The sequence below is a fragment of the Humulus lupulus genome, chromosome 6 (genome assembly GCF_963169125.1).
Source record: "Humulus lupulus chromosome 6, drHumLupu1.1, whole genome shotgun sequence".
In the NCBI taxonomy this organism is placed as follows: Eukaryota; Viridiplantae; Streptophyta; class Magnoliopsida; order Rosales; family Cannabaceae; genus Humulus; species Humulus lupulus.
Window position 1 is genome coordinate 13,727,215 of NC_084798.1, and position 11,173 is coordinate 13,738,387.

The window sequence follows — 11,173 nt, forward strand, 5'->3', positions numbered from 1 at the left end:
TGTTGATATCTGTGATCTGTGACTCGAGACGATCCTAGAATGAGCGGGTTAGCGGAAAAGTCAAAGCGGGAATCTATACCCGGCTTGGGTTAAGTCGGGGGAGTTTAAATGAGAATTTTGAAAATATATTGAGGTTAATCTTGATGATGAGGAATGTATATTTGGTGATTAATCAGGTATTGGGTAGCGAGAGGGAATTATTAGGAACACTTGAGGAATTAGTGGGAATTTGGGTAATAGGACTAAAATGTCCCTACATGGGCAAAAAGGTTTAGAATTATTAGGGAGGGCATTTTGGTATTTAGGCTTGTTAGAGATAAGTTAAAGGGGGCTTTATACTTAGTGGAATTAGTAGAAAAAGAGTTAAGGCTGAAAAAGAAAGAAAGAAGGAAGAAAAAGGAAAAGAGAGAAAAGCTGAAGGGTTTTGTTCCAAAAGAATCGGTTTGTGGCTCTCCCACCATTTTCCCTTCATTTTTCTTGGAGTTAAGCTCAGTGGAGAGCTAGGGTAGGTTGAGCATCAAGGATCCTAAGCTAGACTTGAGGATTGGCAAGGGATTAGCAAGATCACATCAGAAATTTGAGGTAAGTTCTTGGAGATTTCAGTTTTAGGGCTTGACTGGTTTGAGCTGTGTATTTGAGCTAAATAGATGGGATTTTTGGGGAAATCAGGTCAAGGTTGTGAAGGAGCAAGCTAAGGAGGTCTAGGGTTCAACTTAAGGTCGAATTTCCATCCACGGTATGATTTCTAAGACCTTATCTTTGTTGTTTGAATGAATTTATGGTTTTAGGGTTCATTATGGTAGATCTTGAGTTTTGGGTTGCTTGAGCTTGGGGTATGAGTTCTTGGGATGCTTGGGATGAGTGTGAGGTGTTGATAAGTTTGTTTTTGGGTTTAGAAAAGGTTTGGGCAAGTTTGGGGTTGAAATGGTTGAAGGAAAATCGCAGAAATGATTTTTGGGTGTGGTCTGGCTGCAACTAGCGCTACAACGCTAGTCAGTGGGCGCTGTAGTGCTAGCCCCTGTTTCTGGGGGGTGTGGTTCTGCTTGTAGCGCTACAGCGCCCTCTTTAGAGCGCTGTAGCGCTGCACTGTTCACAGAAAGGGATTTTTGGGCTTTTGTTGAGGGATTTTGACCTAGGGTTCGGGGCTCGATTCCACCACTTTGTTTTGGGGATCTAGGACTTCTCGGGGGCTCGAGATTGGTCCCGAGGCTAGGTTTTGGACTTGAGGTTTGGTAATGACTTTGACTTATGGATTTTTCTTAGGTAAGCGCTAGGGCTCAAGTAGGATCGTGCTCGAGGAGTCAGGTGATCAAGGCTATCGAATTGAAAGGTAAGAAAACCGTAACACCCGAGAACAAGGCATGGGCCCACAGTGATATTACAGGGCACGACCCTAGATTGTATTATGTGCAAATGTATAACCTTAAATGAATTATTATATGTTTGAATGATTATTTCGAAATGTACTATATGTGTGATTATAATGAAATGAACGGCTAAGGCCGAGAGCGGTGAAGGCCGAGAACGGCCTTGGGGCCGGAAGTAACACTTAGCACATGGAATGCTTATAGCCAGGGTGGGACCCAATGGATACATGAGTTATCCTTACGGTAAGGACCGAGACCCCAGGCTTAGGTATGGCCTCTGGGGCGGCATGGCCGTGCTTGTTCAGTCTGATGGTTTTCCTATTTATCAGTGGATTATATGTCAGCTATATTCTATGCATATGTTATATACTGTATGAGTTTTCTTGCTGGGCTTCAGCTCACGGGTGCTCTGTGTGGCAGGTAAAAGCAAGGAGTCAGTCAACCGGCCATGAGTATGGAGAGCGTGGGGGCGGCGCGTACATGTTCGGCCTGCCCGACTGCTTTGGTTGGGGGCATTTTGTATATGGCTGTATTAACTTATTCTTTTGATAGTTAACCTGGTGTAAATCTATTTTTGAGTTGTAAATATTTTGTAAACCTTATTTTTGGGATCCTAGATGTTTGATACTTAATGTTTTCAATGAAACTAAACATTTTTAGAGAGTACAGCCTTAAACTCTGGTTTAGTCATGCTTTTGGTTTTAGAAACCTCGTAGAGTTTGTTAGTTGCACAATTTCCATTTTCAAACTCACTTAGTAACGGCCCTAAGGTAGTAGGGCGTTACAAAAATTATCCCAGCTTCAGGTTTGTTTTCATTAGAGGATCCATCAACGAAGATTTTCCACAACTGCTGCATTGGTTCTCTAACCGGCTCATCATAAAAACCTGTGCACTCGGCCACAAAGTCACCTAGGGCTTGACTCTTGATTGCTATGCGTGGCATATATAATATCTCGAACTCACTGAGTTTTATGGGCCACTTTAGTAGACGTCCCGACGTTTCAGGCTTTTGCGAGACCTGCCTTAAAGGTTGGTCGGTTAAGACGTGGATGGTGTGCCACTGAAAGTATGGTTTGAGCTTCCTTGAAGGTAAAATAGGACTTAACACGACTTTTTCTATTAAGGGATATCAAGACTCAACTCTGAGAAGTCTTTTACTTTCGTAGTACACTTGTTTCTGTGCCCAATTTTCCTCTCAAACTAAGACAGTGCTGACCGCATTTTCTATGCTAGATACATGAGAAAACATTCTCTAGATGCTGATTTTTTATAGTACGAAGGGTTCAACTAGATGAGCTTTCAAGTCGTAAAATGCCTGTTCTCATTCTTCGACCCACTCAAACTTTTTGCTTCCTCTGAGCAAGTTGTAAAATGGGAGACACTTTTCAGAAGATTTTGAAATGAAGTTGTTTATGGGCTGCAACTTTTCCAGTTAAACTTTGTACCTCCTTACAAGAACTAGGTGATGGCATTTCAAATAATGATATGATTTTCTTTGGATTTTCTCTATCCCCCTCGTGTAGACTATAAACCCCATAAACTTTCTAGATGAAACTCCAAAAGTGCATTTTTGAGGATTTAACTTCATGTCGTACCTCCTTAGTACGCCAAAATACTCTTCCAAGTAAGACACATGGTTACTAGCAGTCTTTGATTTAACGAGCATATCATCGACATACACCTCCATGTTTTTGCCAATTTGGTTACGAAAATTTTGTTGACTAATCGTTTATGTTGCACCGGCATTCTTCAGCTCCAATGGCATAACTTTGTAGCAGTATACGTTATGCTCAGTCATGAAGCTGGTATGTTCTTGGTCTGCAGGGTTCATCACAATCTGGTTATATCAAGAATATGCATCCATGAAATACATGAGCTCGTGACCGGCTGTGGCATCTACCATCTGATTAATTCTACGTATTTGGAAATAGTTTTTAAAATAGGCTTTGTCGAGATCAGAGAAATCAATGCAAGTTCTCCACTTCCCGTTCGGCTTTGGGAACACAATAGGGTTAGCAACCTAGATCATATATTTTGCTTCCCTGATAAATCCGCATTTAAGTAGGCGAGCTACTTCTTTTTTGTAATGCCCCGAATTTTCCGATATGGTTTAATGGCGGGATTAGTAGGCCGGGAGGGCCATACTTGCTTAATTATGCCATTAGTTGATAATATGCATGTATATGTGAATTATATTATGATATGATGCTATATGCGTGCATGTGGGTCCACATTTGAATATTATGTTGTTTTGATAATTTGGCCTATTAAGGGTATATTTGTGTATTTCGGGGCATAATGTGATTTGTGAATGAGAATCCATTATTATCGAGATATATTCGAGCTATTCGGCATGAGACGGTCATATATAATGGATTAGCGGTTTTATCATAACGGAGTCAATTATTGGGTTATAGGAATGTTTATTCAATGATAAATTGGGAATATTTGAGATCAGGATGGAATTCTGGAAGTTTTGACTATAATGTCCCCGGGGGTGTTTTTGGGACCCTGAGCACTAGGTTTTATTTGAGGTTACTTAAGCTTGAAGTAGCTTATCAGATAGAACGTACGTTAGAAAACCTCTCATTCTCCCTTTCATCAGTTCCTTTTATCGTTTGATCCTTTTCGAAGAAATCTCAAGTTCTAGGAGTTGGAATCAAGCAAGAATCGAGGCATAACGATCCTAGGAAATATTAGAAGCTTCTTAACCGAAGGATTTGACGGAAAACAACCCAATCAAAGGTAATCGAAGTTTAAGTTTTGAGCTTTCTGAGTTTCTAAGCTTTGAATTAGATTTTGTAAATCATTGAGTTTTTGGTTTGATTGAACCTTGGGTTTTGAGGGTTTTGGAGCATTGGGAAGCTTGGGAACTTTGATTTGATGATTGGGGAATGTTTAGGTATGTTTTGGAGGCTCTGGAGTGTTAAAAACGTGTTTGGGAATGTCCCAGAGTTGGGGGCTGCGGCCCTGTTCTTGGGGTGCCGCAGCCCTGCCTTGAAGAAGCAGGTGGGGCTCTTTGTGCCTGCTGGGTGCCGCGACCCTTGATGAAGGGCACTGCGGCCCTTGCTTCAGGAAATTCTGGGGGCCACGACCCAAGGTGCTAGGGCCGCAGCCCTTGCCCAGTTTTCACCCCGTTTGCATGTTTTGACCCCGGGAACTTAGTTATAAGCTTCGGGAGTATTCCTACTACTTAGATTAGTTTAGATTGATGTCCCGGAGGCTAGATATTGGTTTGTTGACCTATGTTATTCATTATTATTAATGATGTCCCGTGTTTGGTTATGATTAGGTGACTGCTAAAGGACTAAAGGTTGATCGTTCTCAAGGGTCATTCTTTTAATCGTTCTAGCTCGAATCTGAGGTAAGAAAACAATGTAAGAATACAAATGCACCTTGTATATGTATATGACATGCATGATTGTTATTGAGGCATGTTGATTGATAAATGTGGACGTGGATTGCATATTATATGCTAGTGAATATTGTGTGTGTGTATATGGCACTGACTAGTCAGGAATATTGACCTAAAGGTCAGAGCCGGCATAAGCGTCTTGAACGTAGGGCCGAGTGAAGATTAGATCTAATCGATATCATTGTTGAATGACTCTAAGGAATTAATGCTGGACCGACCCTAAGGTCGATGAACTTATAAGCGCTTGGCTAGTTTATGACTGGTTACTCAGAGCCAGGGTATGAGGCCCCGGTGGCTGTTGTCACATGGCTAGGGAACGATGTTCCAGGGTTATGATTCTATGGTCATGAGGAAGGTGATGTTGGTGACTAATCACCATGCACCTATCCTGTTAAAACTTAGGAAGGTTCAGTTATCTGTTAAGCCCTGGTGACCTTATCGTCACATGGCTAGAGGGGGTTGTACCCACTTTTGTGACTGTCACCTATCTGTTTTGGAATGATAGTCCTGAATGATTATTATTATCATTGTTGATATTATATCATGCTTTATTGTGTTTTCTTGCTGGGCCTTGGCTCATGGGTGCTATGTGGTGCAGGTAAAGGGAAAGAAAAGCTCACCCAACCTTGAGTGGAGAGCTTAGGTGGTGATGTGTACATATGCGGCCGCTTGACCCCCACGGCCAAGGAGTTCTCAGAGGAACTAGGGGGTTTACCCTATTTTTTCCGCTTAGGTCGGCGGGGTTGTAAATTTGAAATAGTAGTGACCCTTTTGTACTGTAAACAACTTGTAAATTTTTTGAATAGCTCATGAGCAGTTTATAATAAAATATATCCTTTCCTTTTTATTGGTTTTAGACCTTAACCTGTTAATTACACTTAGAGCACATTTTTAAACGAAGGACTCGGGTAGCGGGTCAAATTTCCGGTTCATCGTTCACCGTAACTATTCTGGGGTAACCAAGGCGTTACAACTTGGTATCAGAGCGTGCCAAGGTTAGAGTTCCTGCAGACTGGCTGCGCATGTACACACATCACTGAAGTCAAGCTCGACTCATGGTTTGGTAAATATTTATGTAGTTATATGTATAATTGCTTAAATATAGTATATATACTTTACCTGTGTGCATGAGACACTATGTTAAACCTGTGCCCTGTGTAGAGTCCAAGAACTTTACTTAGCTAATTGTTTAGTAGTATAGTATGTTTAGTGTTATCATTGTTACTTTGGATTTTTGGTTCAGACCGGGAGTTATTTGGACACTCATAGTAGTACTTATAGATTTTCTAAGTTTAACCTATAGTTTAAGAATATTAAGTATAACCTAAGGTTTGATTAATGTGACTGATATTAAGGATTATATTATTATATTATAAGGTTTAGACAACAACCAATAGGATTTTTAAGCACATGTTTTGAATGGTAATTAAGGATTAAGTATTTTTGAGGATTAAATTAAATAAGGGTAAAAGTTTGAATGTATAGGGTCAGTCAGCAGCTTTGAGCACGTTGAGGGCTTAGTCAAGGCTGTTTACTCCATTCAAACTCAGCTAAAAATGTGTAAATTCGTGTTTAAATATTCAGCGTATGCCGATATATCGCAGCTATAGGGGGCGATATGTCGCAGCACGTAGATACGGAAAACACGAATCGATGCACGGTCGCCTCGGGAACAAAGGTCCAGGCGATATATCGCCTATAGGGGGCGATATATCGCCTCCACCAGCATGAATTCAAATACATTTGAATTCTTTTCCCTTCAGCCATTCAAACTCCTTCAACAGTCCAGCATCTTCTGAACGAGTCTTCAGCCTCTGCTGAACGATTATTCAAATGATTTTCACCTAAAAAGCCATTATTTTTATTCAAGTAAAATCAAGATATTTTCATTCCCAAACTCTATAAATAGGACCTAGTACCCAGCCATTATTCACCATTTGCTCTAAGTTCAGAGGCTGCTAGTGTTAAGTGAGTGAGAGAGTGTAAACACTTGGTTTGGGGAAAAACTATAAGCTTAAACATCATAAGCTTATCAAACACTTGGGAAGTAAGTGAGTGCTATAGTATTTCGGTGGATGTTAGATTGATCTTGCAATCTTTGAGGGAATCCAAGTTCTTAAGCACTTAAGTGGTGGTAAGCATATTTTCGTTTAATGGTTTAGTCTTCCTATTCTCTTTCATTTCATCTCCTTTCTTTAGACTCACCCTTGTTCATTGTGGTTTTAGGAGTGTTCCAAAAGTCCTAACTCAGTCCATTTTATCCCGGTAACTTTGGTAAGGAAAATAGGCTAGAATTAATATGTTATGTGCTTATGTTATCTATATGTTTATGTTATTAAAAGTGTTATGATATGTATATGTGTATGTAGGCTTGGGCATATGACCCATATGACTAACAAGACCCCAAATGGGTTATGGGCATATGACCTACTTAGCTAGTAGGACCCCATTAACCCCATGGGCATATGCTTGTTTAGTCTATGGGACCCCAAGTAATAATGGCCATTATAATAAGTGTATGTTATATGTATTATGTTAAGTCTTTATGTTTTCTTATGAAATTGTGTATATGACTATGTGTTAGGTTTTTCCTTGCTGGGCATTAGGCTCACTCCTTTCTGTTTATGTGCAGGAAAATAAGCTTAGAGGCGGTAAGATTCGTGATGCTTGGGAGGATGTGTATCGATGATGAATGGAGTCAAGGGGCCGAGCGTTATCGATTCGAGGATGTAGTCTCCTTTTATGTTTTTTATGGTTTTACATGTATTTTCCGCATTATTATGTAATGTCTTTTATTTTAAATCTTATTTTGTTTTAAAGACAATGGGATCCCAAAATCCTTCTTAGTATTCTGTTTCTTTGTAAATAACTCTTATTTTCAAGTTACTCAATAAATTATGGTATTTTCGTAAAATGTAAGTTTTTTATGTATAGTTTCGATAATGGTCCAATTAGTCTAGATTAGTGGGTCATTACACCCTGAAATATTATACCCTAAGAAACTGTGTGCTTATTAGTACTGAGATTGCTGGAACATACTTATTAGTACTGTTGTTTATGAACTATTATGTGATACATGCTGAGTGCTAAATGCTATAGACATGTATCTTCCTGTATATTTGTATGACTGTGGAATGTGATAATTGTCTGCTTGTTCTTGGACCGTAAAGTGGCAAGAGGTTTAGTTATTACTACCTGACTGGCTGTATTGATCATCATTTCAGTAAGGTATCAGTGATAGAATTATGAATCTAGGGCAGACAGACACTTCAGCTGGCCAGAGTGATCAGGGCCAGAATAATAATAACAGCCAGGGTCAGGAAAATGACCAGTCACAAATTCCACATCCAGCTCCTGTAAACTGGCAGCAGATAGTCAGTGATCTGCAAGCAACAGTATTAAGACAGGGAGAAGAGCTACGTCTCCTGAAATAGCAGCAAGTGCCTGCAGTGGCCAGCAGCTGGGCAGCTGCCTGAGGTTGGAAATAAATGGGAGCCTCTCTATGAAAGGTTTAGGAAGCAACAGGCTCCATTATTTGAGGGCAGTGCAGATCCTGCCAAGGCCGAACAATGGATGAGCATGATTACCACTATCCTTGACTTTATGAGGGTAACTGGTAATGAGAGGGTGGCTTGTGCCACTTATATGTTTCGGGAGGATGCCCGGATTTGGTGGGAGGTGATTACTCAGACCAAGAGTTTCAGACTCTATTAAAAGAAAAGTATTATAATGATGCTATTAGAGCGGCGAAGGCCGAGGAGTTTATTAGGCTACTTCAGGGGAACTTATCAGTCACTGAGTATGCCTTGAAGTTTGATCGTTTGGGAAAGTTTGCCATGGAGCTGGTGGCCACTGATGGGACCAGGAGAGAGAGATTCTTGCAGGGGCTACAGCCCAGATTAGCCCGAGACGTACGTATCACCACTGTAGCAGGGGTTACTACCTATGCACAGGTGGTTGAGAAGGCACTCACAGCTGAGAGTGCAGAGAATAGGATCTGGCGTGATAGTGCAGCCAGAAGGGAATTCAGGAGGCCAGGTCCTCCATTTGTGGGTTCAGGTAGGGGTGTTGGCCCCAGTGATCAGAAGAGGAAGGTTCCTGACACCTTCCCAGTTCCAGGTCCTGATAGGCGACCTCGTGGTATTCTTATGGGTCGTCCAGGTGGTAATGAAGCCTGTAAGTCTTATCCTGAGTGCCCTAGATGCAAGACGCATCACCTGGGAGAGTGTAGGGCAAAGGCCTACTTCTCATGTGGAGCGGTAGGTCATCTTAAAAAGGATTGCCCTAAGGCAAGAAAAGAAGAACCCAGAAAAGTGGATTGCTCAGCCCCAGCTCGAGTGCTCGCATTGACTTAAGCAGAAGGTGAGGCTTCTCCCTCAGTTGTTACAGGTAAGCTTCTTAGTGCTGGAACCCCTTATAATGTGTTGATTGATTTTGGTGCTACACATTCTTTTGTTGCTAGTAGTGTTATTGATAGACTGTGTAGACCTTGTGATTTTTATGTTGTGGGGTTTGGTACTTTGTTACCCACTAGAGAGTTAGTGGTATCCAGGAGATGGGTCAGATCTTTGCCAGTGACAGTGGAAGGTAGAGAGTTGTCAGTGGATTTGATAGAGTTGGTTATGACTGACTTTGATATGATATTGGGTATGGACTGGTTGGCAAAGTATGGGAAAACTATTGATTGCAGAAGGAAGATGGTCACCTTTGAGCCTGAAGGTGAGGATCCTTTTGTGTTTGTTGGTGCTGTGCATGAACCCCGTATTCCTATGATTTATGTATTGAGGGCTAGGGATCTACTGGAAGGAGGTTGCATTGGGTTCTTGGCCAGTATGGTTGATACCACCCAGGTCGTGCCAATGAGACCAGACGATACCCGGTTAGTTTGTGAGTTTCTGGATGTGTTTCCAGAAGATTTGCCAGGGTTGCCACCGCATAGAGAAATTGAGTTCGTTATAGAACTGGCACCTGGAACGGAGCCAGTGTCTTGAGCGCCTTACAGAATGGCCCCAACTGAGTTGAAAGAATTAAAAGTGCAGTTGCAAGAACTATTGGATTTAGGTTTTATCAGACCTAGTTTCTCACCTTGGGGTGCGCCAGTTCTGTTTGTAAAGAAGAAGGATGGTTCTCTGAGGATGTGTATTGATTACAAAGAATTGAATAAGCTGACAATTAAGAATAAGTATCATCTGCCAAGGATAGATGATCTGTTCGATCAGTTGCAAGGTAAAAAGGTATTCTCAAAGATCGACCTTCGTTCTGGTTATCATCAGTTAAGGGTCAAGGAAGGAGATATACCCAAGACTACTTTTCATACTAGGTATGGGCATTATGAGTTCTTAGTTATGTCATTTGGATTGACTAATGCCCCTGCTGCTTTTATGGATTTGATGAACAGAGTGTTCAAGGATTATCTAGACCAGTTTGTGATTGTCTTTATTGATGATATTCTGGTATATTCTCAGTCAGAGTCAGAACATGAGTATCATTTTAGATTGGTTCTATAGAGACTGAGGGAACACAGACTGTTTGCTAAGTTCAAGAAATGTGAGTTCTGGTTGTCTCAGGTATCATTTCTTGGGCATATTGTCAGTAAGGAGGGGATTAAAGTAGATCCAGCAAAGATCAAAGCGGTCAGAGATTGGCCAAGGCCAAAGAATGCTTCTGAGGTTAGAATTTTCCTTGGATTGGCAGGTTATTATAGGCATTTCATGGAAGGGTTCTCAAAGATAGCTACTACATTGACTGAACAGACACGCAAGAGCCAGAAATTTGTGTGGTCGGATAAATGTGAGAACAGCTTCCAGGAACTGAAGCAGAGGTTGATTACAGCTCCGATTCTAAGTCTTATGACAGATCAGGAGAAGTTTGTGATTTATTGCGATGCTTCTCATCAGGGTTTGGGCTGTGTTTTGATGTAATCAGAGAAGGTAATTGCTTATGCTTCTCATCAGTTGAAGGATTATGAAAAGAGATATCCCACTCATGATTTAGAGTTAGCAGCTGTGGTCTTTGCTTTAATGATATGGAGACACTATCTCTATGGAGAGAAGTGTGAGATTTATACAGACCATAAGAGCCTGAAGTACTTCTTCACCCAGAAAGACTTGAATATGAGACAAAGGCATTGGCTGGAGTTAGTGAAAGATTATGACTCGGAGATTCTGTATCATCCGGGAAAAGCCAACGTGGTAGCTGATTCTTTAAGCCAGAAGGGTCCGGGACAGATTTATGGTATGAGGCTGATAGCCAGGGAGTTAGTTGATGATATGACCAGAGCTAGTATAGAGTTGCTGGTGGGCCAGTTGGCTAATATTACGCTACAATCTACGCTGTTAGAGAGAATTAAGGAGGGTAAGCTGAGTGATCCACAGCTGATCAAGATCAGAG

General features: G+C 41.2%; 1 long non-coding RNA gene across 1 annotated transcript; it reads left to right on the plus strand.

The window, feature by feature from the left end:
- Positions 1–6,724: 6,724 nt before the first annotated feature.
- On the plus strand, positions 6,725–7,597 carry LOC133783813 (uncharacterized). Its single transcript, XR_009870972.1, has 3 exons — positions 6,725–6,917; positions 7,010–7,057; positions 7,416–7,597. It is a non-coding gene; the product is annotated as an uncharacterized LOC133783813 (long non-coding RNA).
- Positions 7,598–11,173: the final 3,576 nt, after the last annotated feature.